Source organism: Lactuca saligna, chromosome 4, assembly GCF_052625555.1.
Source record: "Lactuca saligna cultivar CGN05327 chromosome 4, ASM5262555v1, whole genome shotgun sequence".
In the NCBI taxonomy this organism is placed as follows: Eukaryota; Viridiplantae; Streptophyta; class Magnoliopsida; order Asterales; family Asteraceae; genus Lactuca; species Lactuca saligna.
Window position 1 is genome coordinate 266,544,029 of NC_136420.1, and position 27,889 is coordinate 266,571,917.

Below are 27,889 nucleotides of genomic sequence, written 5' to 3' on the forward strand. Positions count from 1 at the left end.
CCCAAAAGGACTCCTCTTGGTCCTGAGCCTCTTCGTCGGGACTCCTCTTGGTCCGGAACCCTCTTAGTCCGAACACCCTTCTAAGGAATCAGGAGGAATCACCTAGGAACCCTTGCTTCGGACTTATCCAAAATCAAGAAAAGGACAAAAGGATTGACATTGTGATTTGATGAAATTCCTCATTTCCCATGCAAATCACAATATTCCATGCTTTATCCACCAAATATCCATGCATGGACCGCCAAATTCCCATGCATCAAAGATTCCTTTCCTTTTCTTATACTCCAAAGCAACGACATGGAAGGGGTTGGACTTCACATATTCTCTCACTTTTCTCATTTCCTCTCCAAACTCATCTCCAAGCAAGAACAAGAACTTGCTGGAAACAAAATTCTCAACTTCTTCTTGGGAAGTTTAAAGTAAGTTCTCCAATTCATCAAATATTTTATAATATTTCAAGATGAATCCATATTATTTTATGCATAATAATATGTGATGATCATCCTTAGGAAAGCATCCCTACCAGGGAAGTTCCTCATCTCAGCCAAGAGTTAAAGCTTGAGATCTTCATAACTCCAAAGAACTCCTCAACCAGCTCAAGGTGAGCTTCATTCCCTACCTTTTTCAACGTTTTAATGTTTTTGGGGGGAGAGTACAAGTCAAATCTTGCCTAAAATACTTGAATAATTGATGATATACGTATGATTGCATGTGTGTGTGAAATATTATTAAATTGATCTTTTAGTAATATACTCATGGTCATAGGATTTCTCAAATTCATCAAGAATAGAAGATACTTTGTGCAAAAGAACCTCCCAACTATCGAGTGTGTCCAACTTAACCCCTTTATCTATGTTTTCATGTCTAAAGATAAAAGTTATAAAAAGGAACCTTATTAAGTGGACACCATTTCTAGTGATTTTCGAAAATAGAAACTTTGTGACTATTTTGAAAACTATTAGGGAGTATTTGATAAGTATCCAATATAAAAGTTTGCGTCAAGAAAATATACAAATAGAGCCGTTATGACAGAAACATTTGCATGTCATAAGCTGCTGTCATAAAACCTCCAAGAACATAAGTAATGCTCTATATGTCATAAACAGAAAATGCATGTCATAACTGGTAGTTATAAATTTATATAAATTATAACTTGACACTTTTTCTGTTGACTAAAATGACTCATTTTCCAATAAACAAAAAGGAACGAACACGAGCACTCGGTTAACGAGCACAATCAACGATATGGAACGAGAACGATATTTCTATTCAAAGAGTATGAAATTGATTAGTTATCTAACAAATAATGGATCTCTAACGATTGCTCAAAAGGTTGTTAATATTCTAGTCAGAAAAATCTCAAAAGTACCTAAATATAAAAATATTAGTGTACGTCTAAGTACTGCAAGGAGTTATAGCCAGAGTCTCCTCGAGGGAGAGTGGGAATTTGTGTATACATCTATACGGGGTTGACACACCGCACCTTCGTTGTTCGCTATAGCTAGATAGGCCAGTCTAGGGTGAGAAATGTCTTTTCCAAACCTAGGGCGCCTGAGAAACGCCAAAATAGGCACTCCGTCATGATTAGTATGGTTATAATGACTCACTAGAATATGTTATATTAACTAGAAATTTACTTAAGGAAAAACCTCATAAATAAATTTTGGCACATTGTGTTGACGGTCCTATACGTGATAGGTGATGGTCCGCATTTGTTGCGTTGACTGTCCTTTCTTTTCACCGTGTAGAATGTCCACAATTGACATGATTCTTTCTCCTAACAAGCATAGAGTCGAAATACTGCTATTTTACAAATTAAAAAGCATAGGACTCTTTGGAAAACGATTTTCTACGATTTTCGATAACGATAAACTAGAACACACAAATGATTTATAACAGAAAATATAGGATTTTCTGGAGAAAACGATTTCCTCCAATTTCGATAATGATAAACTAGAACTCACACTCAATTTTACTCGATAAGAGGAACAAGATTTTCAACCATATTTCGTTTTTGAAAATAAGGGATTTTTCTTGAGATGGTTGATTGTTACTATTTAAAGGAACTATTCTCGGACACAACTCGCTTTTACAAATCACACTACTTTTCAAAATCACTCCTTATAAAGACGAACAAAAGTAATGTCATGCACACATATATCCACGATTTTCAAGGCAAGACTTCAAACGATTTCATAGAAAATATCGTATTTTCTGAAAGTACAATGAGAATGATTCTAATCAAGTGTAAACGATTTTATACATAAATGCTTATGAACTCACCAACTTTTTAGTTGACGCTTTTCAAAACGACTTGTATTCCCAGGGATCTAGTATGCAGGTAACAAGGGACGCTGATGCAAGGCTATTCAGCTGTAGTTTGGATTCTTTTCTACATATGTACCTTTTGTGTAATCCGAGGAACAAATACAATTTGTAAACAATGTAGGTTTGTCATCTCAATGTATGATGTTTGGATTGCTCTGTTTCATTTACATTCAATTGTTATGATACTGCACAATGAAGTCACCCGCCTCCGGGTGTTTCCGCCGTTTGGTCCGGGGGTGTGAGAAGTAACTAGTAAGATTGTTTGGATTTTGAAGATTTTATATGATTTAGGGCTTAAAGATTTGGTTAATGTTAATGTTTTCTGTGACAATGATTATGCCATTAAGTTAGCTTTAAATCCTATTTTTTTACGAAAAAACTAAACATTTTGAGGTTGACTTACATTTTGTGAGAGAAAAAGTATTTAATGGAATTTTGAAAATTATGAGATAAATTCTAAAAATCGGGTTGTAGATATTTTGAGCAAATCATTGGTTAGTTCACAACATGATGTCTCAGTCAATAAAATTGGTTTAGCTGATCCTTTTTCAAAATAAAGGTTAATTTTTAAAAAGTAAAATTGTTTTTTTGGGTTAAGTTTGCAGAGGGGTTTTAGAAGTGTAAAATTATTGTTCAAATTTAATATCTTTAGGTAGTTGGGGGTTATATAGTAATATTTTATATATTGGTTCTATCATATTTTTGTTGTTTGGTTTTATTGTGTAATATTGGAGATTTAGGTGGACTGGGGCTCGTTTAATTGAAAGAGTGATGGGTGAAGGCGCAAATCCTGTTGCTCCAGGGTTGTGTCCATACCCGAAGTATATGTGCTGGCATATCAAAATTCAGTTTACAAATTCACACATTTATAGAATTTCTCTCATTGTTCTCTTTGTAATTGGGGTTCCTGTTCTTCAATTCTTTTATCGTTTGTGATATTGAGTGTAGGATAGATTACGTGTAAATTAGGTTGTTGTATTCAGCTTTGAATTGTAAGCTCTTGCAAACCAATCAGATTCTTAATGTTTAATAAGAGAAGTGAGTATGTTAACATGTCTTTATGTACTTTCTAAGATTTTAGAGCATTCAGGAGTTGCTTGTTGTTGTTATTATTATCTCCTACATACAAGGATTCATAGATAGAAAAGTGTGATCATTGAACTACCTATCTTGTTGGTTCTTATTGATTATTGTTTTTCTAATTAGATATGAGTGTTGGGGTTGTTAATCTTAAAAAAATGTATCAAATGGTCTTTGGCCTAAACGGTTAAGTGTTCAAGTCCCATGGTAGACAAAATAAATAGTTTAAGAATAAGATTTAGTGGGTTTATGTGTTAACCGTTCAAAAGAAAATCTTAAAAAGTGTATTTTTCACTGTGTGGTTGTTTCTTTAAATTGTTTATGAATCATTCACCCCCCAACAATGGTATCAATGTTAGTTTTATACACAATAATTGCATATTTAATTTATCGTAATCATTATTTGTTCATATTTCTCCGTGTCCTTAAGAAATAGGCAAGATACATAAAGTTATAATTTGGAACTTATCGTTTTTAATGGTGTGATGTAATTTTATTTTTAAAAATATTATTTATTAAAAAATTTACATGCATAGTTTTAATAACAAACCATTAAAGATCGTACATTAGATTGAACGCGTTCTTATTGCACAATTTATATTTGTGGTTAATTGTATGAATTTCTTGTTTATTTCCTTTCAGATGTGATGCATATTGGTAGGTCGAAGATGTTAAAAAAACAAAAATCCTGGTGGAAGATGAAGTGACAAACAACTTCAGTTGGTAGCCACCAGCTTTAGATATGATAGCCTAACAATCTTGACAACATCTGCCTAATGTTCTCATAAACCCAACTGAAGCATTACTAGTCCACTAGGAAGGAGTAAGCATGATGTTTGTAGACATTGGCTCATCATTCAACACTCAATTTATCGGTCAAGCCTAAACGAGGATAGCCCATGGTGCCCCTCCCCCTCGGCTTACGTGTGGTAGGGTCGCCCCAACTCAATGGTGATGGGTATATTATTCCCCAGCTTCGATTTTTTTACATTTTTTCCATTACAACTAAGAAGACATGTCTTATATGGTTGTATTTATTTAAATAAAAGGGGGTTAGTGTAGGGATTGTGAGACCAAACTTCTAGGGACAAAACCTGCAAACATGCCAATATGCGAAAGTTCAAGGGGTTTAAAATGTCAATGTTCAAATTTATGGAGATAAAAATGATATTTTACAAAATAAAAAAAATGTGAAATTGACATTCTACAAAGGATGGAAAGTGCCAACATACGAAAATGTGAAGGTCTTATATATCAATAAAAGAAATTTTTATGACTAAAGTGTAAAACCACAAAACTATAGTGTAGGACTAAAATAAGTAAAAAAAAAAAAAGGATAATGACTTGAAAGGGTAACGAACTTTCGACTTTTTTCACATTTAGTCACTAAACTTTTTTTCGTTATCTATTTGCCATTGAACTATTGAAACTGTTCACATTTTACCCTTATGACCGGCTGTTACCGGTCATAAGGGTAAAATGTGAACAGTTTCAATAGCTTAGTGGCAAATAGATAATGAAAAAAAAGTTTAGTGACTAAATATGAACAAAATCGAAAGTTCGTTTCCCTCTAAAAAGTTCAATGACTAAATATGAACAAACTTCCTCTTGTATTATGTTTTAGCAAATTATTTATTTTTGTTAAATTGTAGCAACATTTCTTGATGAAGAAATCTATGAAATAAAACAAAACAAAACCCTAAAAAATCGTTTGACATTTTCCAAAATAAAAAATCAAAATTTTCAATATGATTTTGGTTTTACAAAAAAATGAATCATTCACACTGACGTGAATTATGACCATTGGTTTGGCATGCAGAATTTGTGATATCCCATGAATACGTAGTTACAACATCATCTGAACTCGTAATTCATAGTATGGGGTTAGAGTATCATCGCATAAATATGTAGTTACAACATCGCATGAACTCGTAATTCATCACCTACAGGTTATGGGTCTACTGGTGTTTCCACTGGGTTGTTTAGAATAGTCCGTGGTCACCATCTATACTCTGGTAGATGACTACATCGCCACATTGCCAGTTAAGGTTATGGTATCTCCTTTCATCCTACATTACCTATTCATCATCATCTATTTACCTAATTATCATCACCTTTCTATCATCACTTATCTCTCATCATTTTATTTAATCACACACCAACTATTTCATCTACCCATGTTTCATCCGCAACATATTTGTAGATATAAAATATATATACCATTTAAATCTTTTAAAACATGTATAAAATTGTTCATCCAACATAGACACTAAGTATTCAAATAATATGCACACATAGTACATAATTTATATAAAATACTTCATATTTATGTGTAAGATGAAATAACTATATATACCATAAAAATCCCATAAATGCTTCCTAACTTCAAACCCCAATGTTTACTCTACTAATGCTTCATATTCTCGGCTCTCTGGACCTAAAAGGGTCCAGATTCCTAACTTCAAACCCCAAGGTTTACTCTACTAAAGCCTCATACTCTCGGCTCTCTAGACCTAGAAGGTCTAGATCTATAACACAAACTTGCAAGAGGGGTTTGAGGCATTCAAAACCCCAAAGATGAAGTGATTCAAGCCCTAACCCCAAAATGGAATCTACACAATAGGTCTTCCTCTCACTCTACACACTCGAGCTCGCTAGGGTCCTCACTTATGGGAAAGGTAGTCGCAATTGAAGGCCATAAGTTCCTTTAAATATGGCTCGGGCCCAAAGATTTAGGGTTTCTGCCAATAGCGTGGACTCATCGAGTTGCCTCACTGATTCGTCGAGTCCATTCATTAATCTTAGTCATTAGTCGCGACCTTACTCGATGAGTTGAGGCCTCAACTCATCGAGTCATTCTTCTTAAATCAAAAGAAAAATACTTAAATTATGATACCTGGAAATCCGGATGTTAAATTTTGTTTTTTTATTTCATAGATTTCTTCATCAACAAATGTTACTACAATTAAACAAAAATAAATAATTTGCTAAAACATAATACAATAGGAAGTTTGTTCACATTTAGCCATTGAACTTTTTAGAGGGAAACGAACTTTCGATTTTGTCCACATTTAGTCACTAAACTTTTTTTCGTTATCTATTTGCCACTAAACTATTGAAATTGTTCACATTTTACCCTTATGACCGGTAACAGCAGGTCATAATGGTAAAATGTGAACAATTTCAATAGTTCAATGACAAATAGATAACGGAAAAAAAATTAGTGACTAAATGTGAACAAAGTCGAAAGTTCGTTACCCTTTCAAGTCATTATCCCAAAAAAAAAATTATGACTAAAATTTGAAATATAAAACAAGCCAGGATGTGAAAACGTAAAATTACACTATTTATCAAGAATTTTGTTTTTTTGTTTTAATATATACTATAATATTATAAGTATTTCGAAAACTTATTGTCTATAAGCAATTATCAATGTTCTAAATAACGTAAGGCGTGACTTGGCTGCAATGTCAAGCCTAAAGCTTTTCCGAGTCTTGATGAGTCACGTCGTTTGTAAGGCGTGACTTAAGGCGGTAATTTTGCATATAATTCATATTTCTATATGTATTTTCAACTATTATTTATTTTTATATACATATATTAGTCAAGGCAACGTTTTAATAAAGCTTGACAGCAGATACAAAACTTGAAGTCATGATACACTTTTTAGAACCTCACAATTATATGACCCTAAATTACCTATAACTGCAATCTATGACATCTGTCTCCTATTTTTCTAATGTTATGTTTTTTTCTTTTTGGGTCCAATGTTCTAAAATAGTTATCTAAATTGATAATTGTACTAAGTCTTTTAAACATGAAACTAAACCTTATTAAATACTAATTGGTAATCACGTTTGTTTTTCTAATAACTAGATTATATATGCTTAAATAGTATTGGAAATATACCGTAAAGTAATACAGAAATATTTTAAATAGATAATTTGTACTCAAATTATTAGTTTATAAAACATAGAAAAGCAGCTCTTACCATTTCTAAAACATGTAAATATTTGGTTTTGCATAAATCTTGAAGTGACAGAAATTAGGTTTTTATAAAAATATGAACTAATTGACTAATATTTCAAAAACTAATACGTGTTCCCGGACCCGGAAAAATAAGTTATTCCACTGGGCTTTGGTCCACCATTGTTGAAAACAAATTCGTGTAGCCCACTAGTTATTTGAATATTGGCCCATATGCATGAATAATAAACGCAGAAGTACAACACAAAACACAAAATGCTTCATTTCGCCAACCATAGGGTAATCGCAATTGATTATGGTGAATCACCAGAATCAATGGCGATTTACTACATAGCTAGCCAAAGGATGCATTTTGTGTTGTATCATATGGAACGGTTTTATCTTAAAACAAATGCAAAACAACTACCATATTCTTATCGAAATTGTTGTCATTTAATATGTTTTGTGGGTTATTATCGTTAAACTTAAACTCTTCGGGTTTAAATAAAGCAAAGGACTCCTCTTAACGTAAGATCCGACCGTGTGTGCGAGAAAGTTCTTTTACTTTTTGTCTGTCATGTGAAGAGGTTTGTTAATCGAGAATGAAATGAAAATAAAATGAAATCAAAGTTGTAACGAATTAAGAGCACTAAGAGTAATCTTGTTTCAGCTCTATTATGTTTTTCAATACAGAGAGTATTACACAAGATACAATTGGGAAAATTCTTATCTAACTCCAAGTATCATCTCCTATTTATAGGAGAACTGAAAAACATACAAAAATACAAATGACTAACCATTACATTTTCGAAATCAAAATGCCTTTGTACACAATATAACATCTACTTTCGGACATTACACAAACTTCGACACCTTACAATACATTTCGAACCCTACAATCCCCCCCTTTGTAAGTTGTGTCGAAATCAGTTGATCAAAACTTGAGCAACCATATCTAATGTTCTTTGAATCTCTGCATACCAATTCACCACCTTCTTCATCTCTGCCTTGTTAGCTTCATTATTCTTCTTACAAATATTCATTCTCACAATCAGATTTATATAATGTGCAGAAGTGTATTTTTCGACATCACCCAACTAAAATAAGAGTTTCTTCCTTTTTCCTTTCTTGGTCTTTCCTATGAAAACAATACCAAAAGGCTTCAGGCAAATCTCTCCATCAAAATAGTTCTTCAACTCAGCTTGACTTTTTAACTCATATATCAAAACATGGACTTCTTTTCCGACTGGCAATGCCAACTCCACATCTGTTAAGGCTAGACAATCATAGTAATTGTGTATAAAAATCTTGATATGCCCTAATCCAAGACGTAACACCTCTTTGCTTATTTCCTGGAGTTTTGAAGCATCCATATCTTTGAGAATTGTTGCTACTTGGAGCAAATCATTCAGGTTCATCTGAGAGAAATCTGCAATTGAGAAGTCAAATGCAACATTGTTTGTCCTCACTACATGATATCGAAAATTGTGTATCATATTCTCAAATAACACATCCTTTGATATGCTAATTGCTTGCATAATCTTCACAAGAGACAAAACTTCATCAGGTTCCTTTCCTAACACTGCATGAAATCTCAACTTCATATGAATGTAATCATCTTGATCCTTGAATTTATCAGTAATCTTGTACTGAGCCGTGATAAACATTATTTCATTTATTAGGAAATCAAGCTAATTCGTATCAGTATTCTCTGTAGCATAACTCCTTCTTGGCTTTTTCTCGAAGTCATGCATTTCGTTATAAGAAACCCTTGCCTCAATATTCTCATAATTGTACAATTTCCTCATATCTCCTTTGTTCAAATTTGGAGGACCATTTTGTCGAAGCCTCATCAAGCTCTGAATTTGCCTCCATTTTTCCATTTCAGCTTCAACCTCTGCTTTCCTCTCTTCTTTTGATTTTTCAACAACAATTACTTTCCCTCTATCCATATTCGTTGTAGTTTGCTTAAGTTTCAAAGAACGACCTTCACCAATTGAACCAATTACAATGCCTTTAGAAATTAGTCTTGTAGTTGTAACAGTAGATATCATAGGATCAACCTTCGAAATTATCGGTTTTGAAATAGGAACATGAGATGAGAACACATTTACAAGAACATTTGCTTTTTCACCAGTCATCCCAGAAGCACCTTCTCCTTTTCCAACAAACCTTCTCTCTCCCCCTTGCACCCATGTGACAACAAGTGGGGCATTCGTTGGTAAAAGACTAACAAGCTCAGCCAGTGGAGCTAGCTCCTTCTGAAGAGTAGTTTCAAACAAGGGAAATTTTTGAGTTAAGAACTCGGGAGTTATACGAGAATAAGAACCCGACTTTGATACTAAGTCTTTGAGTTCTCCTAACAACTAAGTTATCTTTGAAAAACTTGTAACTTCATCCGCAAACATTTGCTCAACTTTTAGACGAAGGGCTTCGTAGAGTTTAACAAACTTGGTAACCGCATCAGCTATAATGTCAACCTTTCTGACGAAGAGAGGCATAATCTTGTTGAATAACAATAATTTCATTGCTCATATCCTCCCTAAGTTCTTGAAGTTTTAAGTTTACATCCTCTCGTACTTTCTTGACATCTTGAATTAACAAAATGTGCCTTTCCTTTGCTACATCCTTAAAGTGTTTAAATTAGAGCAAAATGTGGATAACTGATTCTTCACCCTTTTCTCATTATTTCTATCCGCATTCTGAATCTCATCATGAAGACGATTTTCTTGACGTTTGAGCAGTATGTCCATCTCCAAACTTGATATCGAATTTTTCCCTCTACCATTAGCTTGAATTTGTAGCAGAGAATTGAGCTTTTGATTTAAAATTTCGAATTGTTTCCCTGTTAGAAGCATGTTATCTAGAATTTCCTCTTCTTCCACATCAAATTTAATGTCATCAGAAGTTCCATCAAAGACATTCTCATCATCATCAATTGGACTATGAGTTTCGTCATGAGTAACAAGTGGTTCAGTAGATTGTGAAGAAAATAAGGTAGTAATAGGTTCATTAAGAATGTTATCGAAAGTAGATGAGTGGGAAGCAATTGGATTAGAAACAAATGGCGGTAAGGTTGTAGAAGTGTCGATTGTGGAAGTTGAGAAGGTAGAAGAAACAATAATAGATGTACCTTGATCATGTGAAGTTTCGATGGTAGAGATCAAAGGTAGAGAAACAACAATTTGTTCTGGTGTAGACAATTGCAAAGAAACAACAATCGTTTCGACATTTGATTTTCTGGAGAGGTTAGAATAGGAGAATTCCAAACTACTTCCTCTTTAGTAGACTCATCATTAATCACTAGCGTTCGACGTTTCTTCTTCTATTTCTTCGAAATACATTTTGCCATGTCTTCTACTTTTCGTTATTTTGTAGATGGAGAAACCGGAACAGGAACTTCACGAATCACAACACCTTTTCATTTAACATGTCGCTTGCAAACCATAAAAAAGAAAAAAAAACTAGGAGACCTTTCAGAAGAACTTCATGACATATGAGCTTTCTTTTTTATATGTTTGAGCACTCCAGTTTTTGTGTAACAACTTGAATTTTCAAAAAAAAATTTCATTTTTCAAACAACATAAACCATCATTCAATATTTTGAAATCACATGTGTAACAAATGTCATTGTAAAAAAATACATCCCATGATCATAAAACAGTTCCTTCGTCAGTGTGTACAAATCACGTCGGCGCCTTCCCACGGTCCTCGCTAGTACCTGAAACACATAACACAACAACTGTAAGCATAAATGCTTAGTGAGTTCCCCAAAATACTACTTACGCACATACGCCTTTCCAGGCCCTGACCTTCCAGTCCATGTGTCTCAGGGGACTTCCGTCCCGACTCGGAAAACCTTCCGGTCCTACCTGCATCAACCTTACGGTCTACATCACAACGCCTTCTGGCCCATAACATATATGCCTTCCGGCCCATAACATAATGCCTTCCGGCCCATATCAAGCATAGCATACATAGCACATACAAACGACTAACTTATCATATACAATGCATTCACTCATAACATATTCGACCTTCCGGTCACACAATAAAACCCTTCCGGGTACAGTATAGTGAGAAAACTCACCTCGTGGAAAGTCTAGAATCTCACGTGCTCGCTATCTCCGAATCCCAACGAAGACTCAACATCGCCTAATCATAACGAATATCATTTTAATTAATATAGACTTCCACAACTAGACTTTACCCCTTATTTTCATTCCTCAGAGGGGTAAAAGACCATTTTACCCTTCCTTGACTCAACGTCCACATGTTGACCAAAACCCTAAAAGTCAACAAAAGTCAACATCTTCAGTACGCGGGGCGTACAGACTGATGTACGCGGGGCGTACATCGCCAACCCAAAAGTCGGGGTCTCCACCCAGTACGCTGCGCGTACTGGGAGTTACGCCCAACGTAATAGTTAGATCTAGCCACCCTTCATTTCTGGTCTTAATCAGTTAAGTCACTTCTTCAACTTCTAGATCTAGCTTCCTTTAAGCCTCCTCACCCATAAAGTCGAAACGTTTAATCCTTCGCATGGCTGTAAAGGCTCCTAGACTCCTTAACACCTTTCCATTACAACTCAAAAGATCTAGGTCTCTTGCATGGCTAATCCTTCACGTCCAAGATTACATTTTTATGAATCTACAACTCAAATGGACCAGAAATATGGTGGATCTAAGCTAATGGAGACTACTTGCTCATAAAGTCTCCACCTTTGGGACCAAAACCCTAGAAAATGGTCCATAAAGCATACCACAAGAACTACAAGTCAAGATCCGAACCTTTTACCTTAGAATGAAGCTCCAACCTTTTCTAAACTCAGATCTACACTTGAACACCAACTTCTAGCCTCCACAATGGACTCCTCTTCTCCTTTGCTACCTTGAAATGACACCACCAAGCTTAGAACACTCACAAATAAGCTAGGAACGAAGGAACACTTTCTTAGGGTTTCTTTCTGAGGGATGGTGGCTGAGGAACCAAGCCATCTCATTCCTTTTATAGCCAACCACAAAAATTAGGGTTTTTGGGTCTGGACCAGTTACGCCCAGCGTAACCTTGGGTACGCCCAGTGTACCCGAGGGAGGATGCGTTTAAATGAAGCGCGCGAGTACGCGCAACGTACTCCTTGTACGCCCAGCGTACTCACCCAACACAAAAGCCCTTAAATGACAATAAAAATAAAGATGAAGGGCCAAATAAAGTTACCTGGATTTTGGGCTGTTACAATTATCCCCCACTAGAACCAGACTTCGTCCCATAAGTATTACACCGAAAATAATTCCGGATACTGCTCCCGCATCTTAGACTCAGACTCCTATGTCAGCTCGGACCCCTTCCGATGTTGCCACTGCACTTGCACCAAGGGCACTTCCTTGTTCCTCAGAACCTTAACCTTTTGATCCCTAATTGCCACTGGGCTCTCAACATAATTCAGGCCTGCATCCACCTGAATATTATCTAATGGCACCACTGCCGACTCGTCGGCAATACATTTCCTCAACTGCGACACATGACAGGTGTCGTGGATCTGAACCAACTCAGCAGGTAGATCCAACCGGTAGACTACCCTACCTACCTTAGCGATTACCCTGAAAGGTCCAATATATCGAGGTCCCAACTTGCCCCTCTTCCTGAATCGTATCACTCCTTTCCAAGGAGAGACCTTTAAGAGCACAAGGTCACCAACCTGAAACTCGAGCTTGGACAGATGCCTGTCCGCTTAACTCTTCTAGCGACTCTGAGCGGTCAACAATCTCTGCCTGACCTACTGTATCTGCTCGGTCGTCTGAAGCACAATCTTTGTACTACCCATTACCTGTTGCCCCACCTCTCCCCAGCAGATGGGGGTGCGACACCTCCTCCCATACAACAGCTCAAAGGGTGGCATACCAATGCTCGAATGATGGCTGTTGTTGTACGAAAACTCTGCTAAGGGTAAATAGGTGTCCCAACTCCCTCCAAAATCCAAAACACACGCCCGTAGCATATCCTCGAGAGTCTGAATCGTCCACTCGCTCTGTCCGTCCATCTGCGGGTGGTATACAGTATTGAAGTGCAGCCTCGTACCCAACTCCTCGTGAAACTTCTTTTAAAACCTGGAAGTAAATCGTACGTCCCAATCTGAAACGATCGACATTGGAACCCCGTGCCGCGATACCACCTCCCTCACATATAACTCTGCCAACTTCTCCGCAGAAGAGCTGTCACTGATAGCTAGAAAATGAGCGCTCTTCGTCAATCTATCCACAATCACCCAAATTGCATCGACCCCTCTCGCAGTCCTTGGCAATTTGGTGATAAAATCCATGGTAATCTGTTCCCACTTCCACTCGGGAATCTCCAGCGACTGCAACTTACCATGCAGATGCTGGTGCTCGGCCTTAACCTGGCGACAAGTTAGGCACCTCTCGACGAACCATGCAACATCCTTCTTCATACAGTGCCACCAATACTCCTTCTTTATGTCCAAATACATCATAGTAGCCCCAGGATGGATCGAGAATTTCGATCGATGCGCTTCTTCCATCAAAATAGTACGTGTCCCGCCCACAAATGGTACCCAAATCCGACCCTGAAATGTCATAAGTCCTCGGCCATCAGTAACGAATTCCTATATGCCCGACAACCCGCTCCCTCTTTCGGTTTTCTGGTCTCGCAGCCTCAGCCTGGGCCCCTCGGATGGTGTCCAAAATCGAAGTCATCACCGTCAACCTCATACAGACGTCTCGGATCGGGGCGTTGTCCGCCCTACCACTCAACACATCGGCTACAACATTAGCCTTGCCCGGGTGGTACAAGATCTCACAATCATAGTCTTTCACTACATCTAACCATCTCCTCTGGCGCATATTCAGATTTGGCTGATCCATCAAGTACTTCAGACTCTTGTGGTGTGTGTATATGGTACACCGAAGCCCATAAAGATAGTGTCGCCAGATCTTAAGGGCAAACACCACAGCCCCCAGTTCCAGGTCGTGGGTGGCATATCTCAACTCATGAGCCTTCAGCTGCCTCGATGCATACGCTATAACGTGTCCCCTCTGCATAAGCACTGCCCCTAATCCAGATATAGATGCATCACAGTATACCACAAAATCCTCCATCCCTTCCGGGAGTGCGAGCACTGGGGCCTCGCACAATTTCTGACTAAGGGTCTTCAATGAGGACTGCTGCTCCGGAACCCATGAAAATGCAACACCCTTCTGGGTCATCTTGATAAGTGGCACGGCGATCTTGGAGAAATCCCTGATAAACCTTCGATAATAGCCGGCCAATCCCAAAAAGCTCCTGATCTCAGTGGGCGATCTCGGCACTTCCCATCTCATCACCGCCTCGATCTTGGCCGAATCGACCAATATCCCCTTCTGGTTAACAAGGTGCCCTACGAACTGGACCTCTCGTAACCAGAAATCACACTTGGAGAATTTTGGCATACAGCCTCTCCGATCTCAATACTCCAAGAATCTCCCTCAAATGTTCCTCATGATGCTCCCTAGACCTCGAATATATCAAAATATCATCAATGAATACGATCACCGACCGATCCAGCATCGGCCTGCACACCCTGTTCATAAGATCCATGAACGCAACTGGAGCATTGGTGAGCCCAAAAGGCATCACCACAAACTCGTAATGCCCATAACGAGTCTTGAATGCAGTCTTCTGGATATCTTCATCCCAAACCCTCATCCGATGATAACCCGACCTCAAGTCTATCTTAGAGAACCAAGATGCCCCTTGCAACTGATCTGAAAGATCATCGATCCTAGGTAACGGATACCGGTTTTTAACCGTCAACTTGTTCAACTTCTGGTAATAAATACACATCCGGTGTGAACCATCCTTTTTCTTGGAGAAAAGAATCAGCGCTCCCCAAGGTGAGGTACTCGGTTGAATAAACCCCTTTCCCAACAGCTCCTGAAGCTGCGAGGATAACTCCTGCATTTCTGGTGGAGCGAGGCGATAAGGTGCCTTGGCGATGGGCACCGCTCCCGGAACCAGATCGCTACGGAACTCCACTTTCCTGTCCGGAGCCATGCCTAGCAGTTCCTCGGGAAACACATCTGAAAACTCGCACACTACTGGAACCTCGTCAACCGAATTTGACCTCCCCGCGGCCACTCGTGTGTCCATCACATAGGATATGAATCCACTGCAGCCCTGCTGCAAACTCTGTCTCGCCCTGGTAGCCGAACAAAACGCTGACCACACCGGGTCACCTCACCATACACAGTAAGCACTCCCCCACTAGGGTCTCGTATAGTCACCAGCTATCTCTCGCAATCAATAACTGCTCCAAACTTACTCAACCAGTCCATGCCCATGATGATGCAGACATCTCCATTGCTATAGGAACCAAATCTACAGGGAACTTAACACCAAAAATCTCGAGCACACATCCTCGAATCACGTCGGTGGCGTATACCACTTTCTCATCAGCTATGGAAACCCTCAGAGGTCGACTCATCACCTCCCGATCAATACCGATGTACTCACTAAAAGCCAAAGATACAAAAGACCGACTTGCACCCGAGTCAAATAATACCAAGGTAGGTACAGAATTCACAAGAAAAGTACCTACGTATATCATAATAAAAGCACAATATCTCAACATAAAAGTAAATACACGAAAGAATACATGCCAGCCACGACATCGGGCGCCGTGCGGACCTCCTCCGCAGTCAACTGAAAATCTCTCCCACGAGCCTTCGGAGCCTCGGCTTTCACCGACCGAGTCTCGGTAACCCTAGCAGTAGGCGCATATCTCTGGTGAAGCTGAGGACACTCGGCCTTCCGATGGCCGGTGTGGTTGCAATGGAAGCAAACCATAAATCCCTTGGGGAAATCCCTAGCAATGTTCCCCTCCTTTCCACACTTGTAGCAAGCACCTGATCGACAGGCCCCCTCATGACCGTTGCCGTACTTTCCACAAGTGCGGCCCTACCGACCTCCCATCCTCGAATCGACGGACTTGGTCCGCTTGGCTGCCGGCTGGGACTGAGCCGGTCGCCAATCCACCCGCTGAGACTCGGCCTCCTCCCTGGCCTGAGTCTCCAACTCGATCTCCCTCTTCCGGGCATTTTCCTGGAGCTCAGCAAAGGTCTGGTATGACAAGTTCGATACAAACTCCCGAATGTCCCTCCTCAGTACACCCAAATATCGGCTCATCCGAGCCTGCTCAGTGGACACCTGCTCAGGTCAGAACATCTCCCTCTCATGAAACTTCCGGGTGATCACAATAACATAATCATAACATATCATAACATATTCCATAACACATATTGTAAGGGTATTTTGGGGATTTTACCGTTCAGGCGCTGGCTGACCGTACACACTGCTTCTCCTTTGGTTATTACAAAATCTCTTATAAAATTTTTTATGCTTTTATTAATTGAAAATTTTCCTCAATTCCTCGGTTTGAGTTCAGTTACTCCCGAAGCTGCATCCAAATCCCTCAAAACGAGGCTCTGATACCAACTTGTAACAACGTGAATTTTCAAAACAAATTTTCATTTTTCAAACAACATAAAGCATCATTTAATATTCTGAAAACACATGTGTAACAAATGTCATTGTAACAAAATACATCCCATGATCATAAAACAGTTCCTTCGTCAGTGTGTACAAATCACGACGATTCACTCCCACGGTCCTCGCTAGTACCTAAAACACATAACACAACAACTGTAAGCATAAATGCTTAGTGAGTTCCCCAAAATACGACTTACGCACATACGCCTTTCCAGGCCCCGACCTTCCGGTCTATGTGTCTCAGGGGACTTCCGTCCCGACTCGGCAAACCTTCCGGTCCGACCTGCATCAACCTTACGGTCCACATCACAACGGCTTCCGACCCATAACTTAATGCCTTCCGGCCCATATCAAGCATAGCATACATAGCACATACAAATGATTAACTTATCATATACAATGCATTCAATCATAACATATTCGACCTTCCAGTCAGACAATAAAACCTTTCCGGTACAGTACAGTGAGAAAACTCACCTCGTGGAAAGTCTAGAATCTCATGTGCTCGCTATCTCCGAATCCCAACGAAGACTCAACCTCGCCTAATCATAACGAATATCATTTTAATTAATATAGACTTCCATAACTAGACTTTACCCCTTATTATCATTCCTCAGAGGGGTAAAAGACCATTTTACCCTTCTTTGACTCAAAGTCCACATGTTGACCAAAACCCTAAAAGTCAACAAAAGTCAACATCTTCAGTACGCGGGGCGTACATCGCCAACCCAAAAGTCGGGGTCTCCACCCAGTACGCTGCGCGTACTGGGAGTTACGCCCAGCATAATAGTCAGATCTAGCCACCCTTCATTTCTGGTCTTAATCGGTTAAGTCACTTCTTCATCTTCTAGATCCGACTTCCTTTAAGCCTGCTCACCCATAAAGTCGAAACCTTTAAGCCTTAGCATGGCTGTAAAGGCTCCTACACTCCTTAACACCTTTCCATTACAACTCAAAAGATCTAGATCTCTTGCATGGCTAATCCTTCACGTCCAAGATTACATTTTTATGAATCTACAACTCAAATGGACCAGAAATATGGTGGATCTAAGCTAATGGAGACTACTTGCTCATAAAGTCTCCACCTTTGGGACCAAAACCCTAGACAATGGTCCATAAAGCATACGACAAGAACTACAAGTCAAGATCCGAACTTTTTACCTTAAAATGAAGCTCCAACCTTTGCTAAACTCGGATCTACACTTGAACACCAACTTCTAGCCTCCACAATGGACTCCTTTTATCCTTTGCTACGTTGAAATGACACCACAAAGCTTAGAACACTCACAAATAAGCTAGGAATGAAGGAACACTCTCTTAGGGTTTTTTTCTGAGGGATGGTGGCTGAGGAACCAAGACATCTCATTCCTTTTATAGCCAACCACAAAAATTAGGGTTTTTGGGTCTGGACCAGTTACGCCCAGCGTAACCTTGGGTACGCCCAACGTACCCGAGGGAGGATGCGTTTAAATGAAGCACGCGAGTACGCGCAATGTACTCCTTGTACGCCCAGCGTACTCGCCCAACACAAAAGCCCTTAAATGACAATAAAAAATAAAGATGAAGGGCCAAATAAAGGTACCTGGATTTCGGGCTGTTAGATTTTGAAGGAACAACTTCCTTAGTAGGTTCAACAGACTCCGACTCAACAGGCTTTGCCAAGGGCTTCGAAACAACAACCGCTTCATTTTGTTTCTTCTTTGCAGACTTAATGCTTTTCTTCTTTTGAACTGGTTTCGAAGGACTCACTTCAACCTACTTAGACCTTCGAGATTGTTTGGTAGAACCCTCATTAGATCGCGGTGACAAAACTCCAGTATCGATCAATGGATTAATGGTTTGCAAATAAGCCTTTAATGCTGAATTCGAAGGGTCAACCTTGTTGAGCATGCCATCAAGAATCCATGCAATGTTAGGAAACTCCTCTGCATTATCTTCAATTGTTTTTGGAAAATTATACTTCAGAAATTCAACTTTTGCCTCATCATCCGGCACCACAATACCTTCCTTCTCATATACAAATCGAAGAATCAAGCTCCAATATCTTTCATAAGAAATCCCATCAACTACATTGGTGTTTTCAACACTCTTCAAGAACTTCTTCCACAGTTGAGTAGCATAGTCAAATGCAATATCATAGTATATTCTAGCTACCATACCATAGACCTCCAATCTCCCTTTATCTAAACCAACACTTCAACCAGTGAGACATCAAAGGTAAATTCTGAGCAAAAAATTCCAGATACATATTAAATCGGATTTCTTGAACTCGCTTATCTTTGTAAGAGTGGGTTGATAACCCATCTCATTGAGCATATGCAACACCTGTTCATTTGTAACCTTAAAGAACGGTGGACAATTAGGAATTTCAAGAATCTGACAGAACAATTTCTTAGAGATACAAAATTTCTTGTCATTAATCAGGTTGAATGTAATGATGCCGATTGTTTTACTATAAGTTACAGTAGATCCTGCAAGTGAAAGCCATGTCATTGGAACTACAAAGGAACTGAAAATTAAAGTTGTCAAAATAGAATGTTGTAAAGCCACGATCAGCATCTTTAGCTCCTCTGGATAAATAGAAACATCACTATCAACTTGATAATTGTTACTTTGGATCTTCATAATTGGCTAAGAAGATACGTCTTCAGTGGTTTGAGATGGATCAGCACCAGTAGCAGGATCAGGCTTGATTAGGGTTTGTAGAACAATGAAGAAGACAAAGAAGTTCTTTTGCAATTTGGGGATTTCAAAAAGCATAACCGTGTAATGAACCCTTGAAACCCTTTTTATAGGTGATCGTTGGATTTGATTTTGAAGTGGGATCAACATTAAATGACATCAGACGTGTCACCTAGAAAACCGCACCCATATTCCGATAAAATAGCCATGCGTGATAAAGTGAACATCACGTCTCCTTGAAACTCGGACAGAATACAAAACGTCACATCATACAACTTGGTAACTTGCCCCAATAGAATGAGAACCGTCAAAAACCTTCATAATGGAAGTTAGCCTCCTTCACTTTTGGGTTAAAAAGCGAAGACATATGCCAGACTGTCGAAATCATCAACCTTAGTTGGTAATATTCAGAACCTCAAGGATTTTGTGAGTGCAGTGTGCCAAGGGAAAAGATAAGAAGCAAATTAAAAAATTTGTATTTGTGATGTCAAAAAAAATTAAATTTGGACACAAAAGCAGATAAAATCCTGGGTAGATATTTCTTTATTGATCATCAAGAGAGATGATCAACTGCTTGTGTGGTTTCCCGTGAATTACAATTGAATACTTTTTGATAAGCATCAAAGGGCCTCTTTTACATGGATTTAAAGGTGGCTCAACATTTCGTTACAATGCACTATAAAACATATGAGTGTCAACTTGTACACGAAATTACCTGTTTGACCAGTGTAGTCAGTGACAAGTAGGCTTTGGAAAAAATTTTGTTATTGATTCAAAGAACAAATAATACTCACACGAAAATCATATTAAAAAAACAAAATAGTAGTTGAGTCTTGTTGGGTAACAAATGTCGTGGGATTCGAACATTTGATCAAGACCACTCAAAATTACAGAATATGATTTGGAGTATCGAAGGTTGGTATAGAAACAAATGTTTCGTTAAATCTGGAACAAAGTTCCCCGTTAATTCGTTAAAAAGGTTCGAATTTTAAGGTTTCACTTCCGTCACGGTGTCATGATGTTAGATCATAAACACATAGTTTAGATATGTCTAGATCTTGATTGATTTATACCAGAAATCTCTTGGACATGTTTCATTGTGTGTGAAAGTGTCATAACTTTAGGATGAAATAGATTTGGATAAAGATTCGAAAGTACCTCTGATATGTATGGACCAAGCAGTAAACTCTTAACTCAAATGAGAAGAGTAAGGTAGCTCAAGGACAAATGTGAATATAGCCTGATTGGGTAGAAATTTTCATGATGAAAACTTCATTAAGGCTTCAAAATCACACATTGAGTCAAAGGAGGCTTGGGTCAACATACTGCAGCATGCTTCTAGGGACATCCTAACTAGTACAAAGATTTTCGAGAATATACCTGACTGTAGAACTGCAAGCATGAACCTTTAATGTTCTTCCCTAAAGGTTGTATTAACACAATGAAATACAAACACAAACAAACTAGAAAATCTTTCTGGATTTTTTTTTGATTTTATGAAAATTAAAGACAAAGCAAATGTAAAATCTTTTTGGTGTTTTTGATTTTACGAAACAAAATAAAGAAAACAAAAGTAAATTTTTTTGGTGTTTTTATTTTTCGAAAAGAACATACAAAACAAAAGTAAAATCTTTTTGTTGTTTTTGATTTAATTTTTTTTTTTTGAAAACACGAAAAGTAAATGTACCAAACTTGTGAAGAGTTTTCATTTAAGCCATACATCATGATGTCGAAAGCGAAGCATATCGAAGCGTTGACTATGAACAGTAACCGTTGACTCCGACAGTTGTCCTCCATTTTCACCTTAACATTCTTTCTAATCAGATCCAGGAATTGAACTTCCGTCGATCATTCCTAATCCTACCAATATTTGAACAGATGATTTTTGATGTAAAGGTTTTGTAAAAATATCAGCAAGCTGATCAATTGTTTTTACAAAGTGAACTTCAATATCTGCGACATGATGTTTAATGAAATGATAACGAAGAGCTACATGTTTAGTTTTTAAATGTTGCACCGGATTATGAAAAATATGTATAACACTTTGTGAGTCGCAATACAAGGTAATTTTCTTCATATTTATTGCATAATCACGCAGTTGGATTTGAATCCAAATGATTTGAGAAGTGCAAGCTGCAACAACAGCATATTCTGCTTTTGCTATTGAAATCGAGATACACATTTGTTTCTTCGATTGCCAACTCACAAGTATCTCATCAAGTAATTGGCATCCACCACTTGTGCTTTTGCGCTCCAAATTGCAACCCCCCCCCCCCCCCCATGTCACAATCTGAAAAATCTTGGTTGAAGAATCTTGTATTCGAAGGATACCATAATCCTAAAGAAATTGTTCCTTTCAGATATCAAAAATTATTCTTAACAGCTATGAGATGTGGTTCTCTTGCATTTGATTGATACCTATCACAATTGCACACAGAAAACATGATATCAGGTCGACTAGCAGTAAGATAAAGTAACGAACCTATCATGCTTCTATATAAAGTGATATCTACAGTAGGTTTATCTAATGATAGACTAAGCTTCGTTCCAACCACCATTGGTACTCTAAGATTTGTGTTGTTTGTTATGCCAAATTTCTCAAGAAGATTTCGAATGTACTTCTCTTGATTTATGAAAATACATTCTCTGCTTTGATGAATGTTTAAACCCAAGAAATTGTATATTTTACCCATCATGCTCATTTTGAATTTGCTCTTCATTAAATTTTTGAATTTGCTAGACAAGGCAGGGTCAGTTGAGCCAAAAATAATATCACCAATATAAATCTGAACAAGCAATAAATGATTTCCTACCTTCTTTCTGAAAAGAGTGGGATCAATAGATCATTGCTTAAATTTTGAAAGTTTCAAAAAGTTGGTCAAAGTTGCATACCAGGCTCGTGGTACTTGTTTTAATCCATAAATAGCTTTATCTTGTATATAACAGTGATCAGGGAATTCTTCATTTATAAAACCTGGAGGTTGTTCCATATATACCGTCTCTTCAAGTTCCATTAAGAAATGCACATTTTATGTCCATTTGATATACATCAAAAATTTTATGAGCTGCATAGGCTAAAAATATTCGAACAACCTCGATTCTTGCGACAGGGGCGAATGTTTCTTAATAATCTATTCCTACTTTTTGCGAATAACCTTTTACAACAAGCCTAGCTTTGTTTCGAACAATACTACCATCTCTGTCATTTTTATTTTTGAAAATCCATTTTAACCCAACAATTGAAACATCTTTTGGTTTAGGAATTAATCTCCAAACCTTATTTCTTTCGAATTCAACCAATTCAGATTGCATTGCAACAACCCAATCTGAGTGTTCCATTTCAGCCTTAACTGACTTTTGATTCAATTTTCGAAATAAAAACATTAAACATGCAAAAATCTTGATGAGCATTGAGTACCTCATTCTTTGCACATATTTGAGCTCTTGTCAGCACTCCTTCGTGTGGATCTTCTATCACTTGTTCTTTAGGAAGGTTTTTATCCCATTTATCCATTGGAGGATATGCTGGATCAAAATCTAATGGTGCATCCTCGAACATTTCTTCATTTTCAAATCCTACAACAGAACTGTTATCACTTAAATCATGAAAAGTTTAAACATTAATATCATTCGACACATTATGCTCCCCCTCGACATTTGTATTTCCATGTGACTCCCCCTCAACAATATCATCCATTCTTCAATTCTCTCCCTCAAAAGAATGATCCACCTCAACAAGAGAATGCGAATGCAAGTACTCCCCCTCCACTTGATCATGGGGCATACTATCATCATTTTCAGAAGAATGAGATGTCGAAGATTGAACTACTGCATCCTAAGTAAGTGTTGAAACTTTAGAATGTTTTGTTGATTCATGAATTCGATTCTCTTCTGTATTGACCTCAACATCAACATCCCTATCTGGAACACCAAAATTAAATCATAATCAAAATCAGATGAATTACTACTATCAATATCCTCGTTTGATTCACTAATAATTGGCTTTTGATCAAAACATTTGTCAATTTGTTTGATATAATAATCATCAAAAGTTAAATTGAAAGTTTCTTCAATTTTTCAAGTTCGGCGATTCAATACTTGATATGCAACCGAATTATGAGGATAACTCAAGAAAATTCCTTCGTTAGCTTTGGACTAAAATTTCGAAAGATTATCCTTGAGATTCATGATAAAACACCTGCAACCAAAAACATGAAATAATTTGACATTAGGCTTTCGGTTATTGATGATTTCATAAGGAGTAATATTGAATCTTCGATGAATAAAAGATCTATTCTGAGTAAAACATGCAGTAGAAACTACTTCGGCCCAAAGATATTGAGGAAGGTTCGCATAGATGAGAATTGTACGTGCTGCTTCACAAAGAGATCGATTTCTCCTTTCAACAACACCAATTTGTTTAGATGTGTAAGGTGAAGAAAAGTTATGTGAAATCCCCTTGTCAGTTACAAACGAATCAAGAACATGGTTCTTAAATTCAGAGTCGCGATCACTTTTGATCATTCGAACTTTCTTCATCAAACTTGTCTCCATTTTTTTTTTGATAAAATCAATCATTACTTGAGAAACTTCAGATTTTAACATGAGAAAATAAACCCAGGTAAATCGAGAAAAATCATCAACAATAACCAAAATGTATCGTTTCTTGTTCAGAGTTTCCACAATTGATGGTCCACATAAGTTGATGTGAAGTAATTCCAATGGTTCGACAATCTTTGAATCGATGACAATTGGATGACCTTGTTTATGCTGCTTTCCTTGTTCACAAGCTGCACACAAAGTATCATTATCAAACTTTAGAACATGTGACCCTCTTACCAGATCTTGAACCATCAATTTGTTCAGATTTCGAAAGTTCAAATGTGAATGCCTTCGATGCTAAAGCCAGCTAAAATCTAAAGAAACATTCTAAAGTAAGCATACTGAGGGTTTCCTAATAATAGGATTGATGTAAAGAGTGAACATGTCGCCTTTACGCTTTAATTTGAGCAAAACTTCCTTTGTCTGAATGTTCGAGATCACACTATCGTCTTCGTTAAACACCACTTAATTTCAAGTATCACAACAAGTTGTGAGACACTGATCAAGTTATGTTGAAGTCCTTCGACATATGCGACTCTATTGACAGTGAAAGCCCCATTATTGATTTTCCCGTAGCCGTAAACATGACATTTGTGATTGTTTCCAAACTTCATAATGTCACACCCCCCAAACCGAAATGGTGGAAACGTTCGGAGGTGGAGGACGTCATGTGTAGTATCACAACAATTGCATCATAGTAAATAAAGTAAACACAACCATTACATTGAATATAAAATGTATTTACATCTGTTTGATTTATATTCATATACATCAAAAGTAGCAAAATATAAAGACGTGACTCTGTATGCTCCGTCTTCTCAAAAGCCAACAGGAGTACATGTCTATTGATTTCCTGAGAATACAAGCGATTTTGAAAGAGTATCAGCATACAGTTGGTGAGTTCATAAAGTGTTTTTGGTATTGAAAACCTATTAATGAATCTGTAAAATGGTATGTATGTTTTCCAAGAAAATCCAATATTTTCTAACATATATGTTCGTTAATGTGTTCTGTTTGAAAATCCCTTGATACCACCAGTATGTATAGTATGTTATTGTCTGAAAACCCTGGAAACCACCAGTATGTATAGTAGTTTTAGTTCTTAAAATTAAACCATATATAAAACCATGTACTTTACATATGTTATTAACGTATCGTTCATGAAAAGTATATTACTACGTAAATATATCGTTGATATCCATTTGCGAGTTTTATGACCATACTGACAGATACGACGTGAATCGGACGCCAATATCCTTAATGACTTTGTCACCTGTAGACCTGTCGGTCCTACTGTAGCTAGTAGTAAGGTGCGGGATAGTCAGTCCAATATAGATCTATACACAAACTCACGCTCTCCCTCCAGGAGACTCTGAACTATAAGGGTAGTCTTCCACTAGTACATACGTAAGTACCAAAGATGTGTCTCTCAAGCTAGATTAATGACTTTACAAGTAATAGTATGAAAATCCTTTTTATAAATAACAGTTAGGTTGTAAACGGGTACTTTCGTTCCCTACGCTATATACTTATAATAGTTTATATGACTGCATATGTAAAACCATGTGTTGATATTCCAAACTATACTTATTATAGTTTTGTATGTATGTCATGTACTTGATTTATGTGGTGATCTGAAAACGATGCAATTATACTTGTAAGTTGAAAATGTTCCTTATGCTCAACATGTTACTAAAGGGATAAAATATCTAAATATTTTATAAATGTTGAAATCATTTGACTATATGAATTGCATAAGTTTTTAAACTTGATGAATTCCTTTTGTATTAATTCACAAAATTATTTGTGTTTGGCTTGTATTCCCCCTGAAAACATTAAAAACCATAAAAACGTAAGGGTATGAACTCACTGTTTGTGGTGTGAAAGCGTCGATCAATGAAACTGGAAATGAAGACCCTCAGGTTGATGTACGCGACACTTAACGGAATCCTAATAACAATTAAATACATAATATGCATCTAAATTAGCGATTTCATTAGATATAGTGTTATAAAAACACTTTCTTTCGGTTAAGGAATGTTATCAGAACTCGATTAAATCAGACCAAACGGGTTTTTAGTCCCAATTCACGGTTTAGGGAGGGTTCGCGACCGTGAACTATTTACAACTGTGAACTGTTCACTGCTCTTGAATGCTCCATGGTCTTTGAAGGTTTGAAGGGTTTACGGTCCAACTTATGATGATTTGAAGGGTTTACGGTCGTGAACTCAAGAAAACAATGTTGAATCGAAGAAAAGTAGGTGTTTGATGCTCCAAAACGTGTCTTATGGCGGTTAGAGTGATAGATGAATAGAAATCTTGTGTTTTCTGGTGACGATTTTTAGAGAGAGAGAAAGGGTGTTTGTGGCCAGAAAATTATAAATAAGGGTGGAACGCACGTATATATAGGGGGCGGGGTTCATGTTCGGTGGTGGGGTCCACCAGTCGTGAACAAGTTTACTACCGTCATCGGGTTCACGGCCGTGAACACCAGTCAGGCCGGAAACTGTTGATTTTTCGAAGGAAACTCGGGTTTTCGTGTGATTTTTGGTTCCAACTCGTATATAAATTTAATTATATAAAACTTAAATGATTTACAAAACCATAGAGTTTAATGGAACAATAAAAATGTGAAATTTATTTAATGGAAAATGGCTAACTTTAACGGAAAAATGTTCGAGTTGTCACACACAACTCCTGCATTCTCTAATGATCAATAATCTCGAAGATTATCCTTTTGACCTATCATGTGACGAGAGTAGGAACTATCTATATACCTTTGTTCTTCTTATTGCTTGTCACACAAAACCTGCAATTATTGGAAAATTTTAGGTCCCCAAAGTTGTTTGGGTCCTTGGTTATTAGTTTGAAAAATATTTGGAAATGAAGAACTTTTAAACCAAGTAAAACTTTCGACTTGAGACTATCAACCAAGTCTACTTCATTAGTCGAAGGCACAGAAAAGTAAGCATTCTTTGATTTAAAATCAACATTGACATATTCATTTTCCTTCATAACTGGTGTCACAACCGTTGTTTTTGGTAACACATTCCACTTTTTAACAGAAATGTTCGACTCTTGGGAAGAGGAACTTGCATTCGAAGAATCATTTAAATATATGTCATATTCCTCCTTAATCACTTCTTGAGAGAATTTTGATGACTGATATTTCTTCCCTTTTCCTTCCAACCAGCGATGGATGTTCTTCACATTTGTTTGTCTTTTAACAAATGAAGATTTGATAGTTTGTTTTGAGGGTGAATTTGGAAATGGAGTTAGAGTAGGCTTGAAAGATGCGATCTTCCTTTATTTGATTGGTAACTTCTCAAAATGTCTTGTTGGTTTTCGTGTTGAGACATGTGGAGTATATTGATTTTAAAAACGAGTTTGATAACCAACATTATTTCTTTTGAAAACAACTTGTGGTTTTATGGTTTTATTTTGATGAGAAACGTGATTAATATTTGGTTTAGTTGCCAAAGGAAAAACCTTTGGCTGAAAATTATTTTATGAAAACTTTTGATTTGATTGATTTTTATGAAATGGTTTGGTTTTCACATAATTCCCATGAAAAGATGTTAGAGCATTAGAGTTAAAAGATTTTTGAGAAAATGAGTTCTTTGATTTTGAAACTTGATCCTCTTTAACAAAAGACTCTTTTTGAGAATTTAATGTAATTGAATGTGTT